Consider the following 3,995-nt stretch of genomic DNA (forward strand, 5'->3'; position numbering starts at 1 on the left):
AAAATAACCATTTTAGTAACAATATAGCATTAAAATATTTTTATAGTCGCTAATTCCACTCCTACCTATAAACCTAAACATTTATGTACAGTATAAGAAAAACATGACAGACAGATAAATGCAATTCATGTACAATTATTTATTTATTGCAAAAATGTCAAAAGCAGTACCAAAAGTAATCCAAATTACGATGCGTTGCACCCGCAGTCCTCTCTGGCGGAATACAGTAGGTTTGTGTGATCCAGAGCAGAATTTATGTTGTTAATCGCAGAAAATATTATCCAGATAATTTTCCCGATCCACTCCGTGAACTGATGAAGGCGCGCGCGCATCATTCAAACACACCTCACCAGAAACACGTAAAAGTTGTTTCATTTCATAATTATGTTGCGTTTTTGGTGTATTTTATAGTTCTACTGTTAGTCACAGCATGTCGGAGAAAACGCCCTTTGTGGCCTATGACAATCAAAGTAAACATTACATGACAAGTAAAGGTTAAACGATTGCAGAAATGTTATTTATTTTAAGGTTTAAAGTGAAGTCGTGTTTAACATTATGTAGGCATATTCTTGGAAACAAGCTGGCAGCAGAAATCACACAACAAAACGAAATGTTATCATTTCATAAGTAAATGAGTAAACAATTTAATAATGCAATTGAAAACAAGGTAATTCATATGACAACTAAAAACTAATAACATTAATGCCGCGATTTCAATATTCATAAGGATTCATTTTTAGGTGTCGTCAATACGTCAGTTTTGTGTGTTTAGATGCTGAAAATACGTCAGTATTGTACGTTTTAGTGCCTGTAAAAACGTAAGTAAATGTACGTTTTATTGATCCACATGTTACGTAAAATACATACGAATTATCATGAGATCACGTTGGATTTACTCACCATCATGTTGTTGCAAAACTTCTGTGGAACAAAATAAGGCATTGTGAGAAAAACTGGTCAGACAGTGGAAGTCAGTGGGCTCTGATGTTGTTTGGTTCCTCAACGTTCTTCAAATATCTTCGTTTGTGGTCTGCAGCAGAAAGTGAAAATGATGAAAATGATTATGGACAATCCCTTAGTGATCATGATAAATAGTGTTTAAATCCACAAAAGTTATGGGCATGTTTAGTTCCACTCTTAAAAATGAAAGTTCAAAACAACCTGGAAAGTTTCCATTAATGTTAAAAGTTCTTCATGAAACCATCAATGCCAATAAAGAACCTTTATTTTTAAGAGTGGATATCTCAAGAATAATTGAATAAACTTTATTACACTCTTTATGACCCCTACTCTGATGAACTTACAACTGTGACTCAGAGTCAGACTTGATAAACAGTTTTTATATTAGGTCATTATGTCATCAGACATGACCATTCACAATATTTTAGGACATTACGGATGTGACTGGTTCTTTTGTGAGTGGTTCTTTCCATCAGTTCACTTCCTCCATTTTTTTTTTGGTTTTACAGCTTCACATGCAGAACTTGGTATTCAGCTCAAGAACTAAGACAGAAATGTTCTTTGGAAAAGCACTTGCTAGATTATGATAATTAAGTCCATTACAGTGAACATCTGAAATTTTACAGCCACTTTTATACATTGTAGATTGAATAATGACCTGGGAAAACCAGAGGTTGCTTAAGTGTGTGTTATTTTCCCACAATAAACATCAGCTTGTGTGTAAAACACATACGTTTTTAGTTGCAGGTATTTCCTGATCTGCATCTGTTCTTTTCCTTTTTTGTTTATTTTTTTTTAATTGCGCAGAAAATAGAGACTCTCGGACTAATGAAAAAGTAATGGGTGTCCTGTTGTTCACCTTTACGGGCAGAAACTCTGACAGGGTCCATGTGTTCATTTAATGTGCTCCTTTAATTGGACTTTTGGGGAAGGGAAGAGAGGGATCCTTATAAGGCAAGACTGCAGGGAAACATTTATCTGTCAGTTTGGTCATATATTACATTCCATTGTGTGGTCACTGTAATGTAGTCTGCACAGGCCTGAGAGATGTTATTTCTTTGATAAAGTCAAAGTATTCCAGAAATCAGTGTTTGCTTATCCAACTTTTGCCACAAGTTGTCACAGATGGATTATGGGCACCTGATCTGAAGAGACTATCTGTTGTGTGCATTTTCTTTTGTTAAATTAGTGCTGGTAATGGCTGTGTAATGGCATGAATGCCGCCACAAAGTCATTTTTACGACTTTTGTGATGCACTCTCTGAAGCTTCCAAGGGCGTATCAGTGAGAAAATGTCAGATGCAATGGATCGTCTGTGTTGAAGATAAATTTGTTGTTGTTGTTGTTTTTTAAACATGAATGGTACAATCATTCTAAAAGCCCAAATTTGTAGCTTCACCATACAAGCAGTCTTATAACATGATGAAATAATGGTGAATATTTTTTTATTAATAGCAGTAGATTTTGTTTTCTTGTTTGACCCTGTCTGTCTCTCTGTGTGGCTCCAAAAGTCATTAACATCCTCCAGTGCACTGCGATCACACTGAGATCTGAGGTCTAATATCCTGAAGAGCATGTCCAAGTGTGTGTTGACTTTAGACTATCAGTCACATGAACTGAGGAAACATCGCCTGCAACGCTTGGACTCACATCAACACCTTAAACTGCAAAAACAACACTGACAGATTGCATAACAGCAGTCAGATGCTTTAATGACTATCCTGAAATGACTCAACAATAGCAGGAGGTTCTTCTTGAGAAACATTTCAAAGAAATGCTTGATGATCCTCATTACCTGTTGAAGCAATCTCCACAATATGCTGAAACACATTCTCACAGGTGTTGAGAATACTATTAAATAGCAGGGGCTGGTCTTACCGAAAAACACCTAACTCAGAATCCATTTAGTAACCGTTGTAAGTTTATTGAGGAAATACTCAAGAATTAAGAGGTTTCTGTAATACAGTCCCAAATGGAATCTGCGCTCCCAGAACTCCACGGAAAGCTTCGGAGATTTCCACTGAATTTAAACATGCATTATTATGAACTGCCCTAAGCGTGTTTGTTTATGAAATATTTTGGCTTTTATTACGCTATCAAGTACCAAACAGCAGCTTAATCAGCTATTGGCATTTTGCCATTTTTTGCATTAATCCCACAGATTTCCACCAAAGTTATTACAGAAAAATAAAACAAAAGTCAAAATAACTGATTGGTTTTGAAATTAAATTCTAAACAATTTTAAATTGTTAAATTTAAATATAATTCTTAGATCAAATCATGGATGAGCTTTAATGTCCATTAATATCTATGACAATCAGTTTATACGGTAGAAATATTAAAGTATTAAATCATTAAAATGCAATGTTTATGCAGTTTGTAGTGATATCAGTGTTCTGTACCTAAAAAGGTAAAGTAATTTTACCAAATGTTCTGTCATTTACTTAAAGGTGGGGTAAGCGATTTCTGGTAGCCAATGTTGACATTTGAAATCACCAAAACAAACACGCCCCTACCCCAAAAGGGTCTCACGCCTATTTTGATAGCTCCGCCTCACACATACGTATGCAACCCAGGCAACGATTGGTTCTGTGAAACAAATCAAAACCAATGTTACACCGTGTCTACACTGGACGTGAGTGGCGCGGCGCGACATACTTTTTGCCTTAAGCCTTCTTTTGTTCCGCAGACATCTTCCTCTTTTGCTTTTTATCCGCCATCTCTATCTTTCTGTCGCTCAGCTAATGTCCGTCCCGTGCACTGAACGCTCTCCTCCACATCATGAGTAAAGTACCGCGAGAGCGATTAGACAGCATTTTAAATGTTTGTTTTGATGTCAAATAAGTTTTGCTGTTTTGCTTTTTTGTTAAAGCAGAGTTGCTGTTGTAAAGTTATACATCTACTGCTTTTGTGGGGGTGGGTAGTGGTGTTCAATATTTATTTTTTTTCCCCCATAGGTTTTTAACATTCTAAAAACTCTTTATTCCAAATATACTACAAGCTAGTCAGTGTATTCAGCAGGTGTAATGTATTCTA

Source organism: Sinocyclocheilus anshuiensis, unplaced genomic scaffold (genome assembly GCF_001515605.1).
Source record: "Sinocyclocheilus anshuiensis isolate Anshui unplaced genomic scaffold, SAMN03320099.WGS_v1.1 scaffold742, whole genome shotgun sequence".
Lineage (NCBI taxonomy): Eukaryota > Metazoa > Chordata > Actinopteri > Cypriniformes > Cyprinidae > Sinocyclocheilus > Sinocyclocheilus anshuiensis.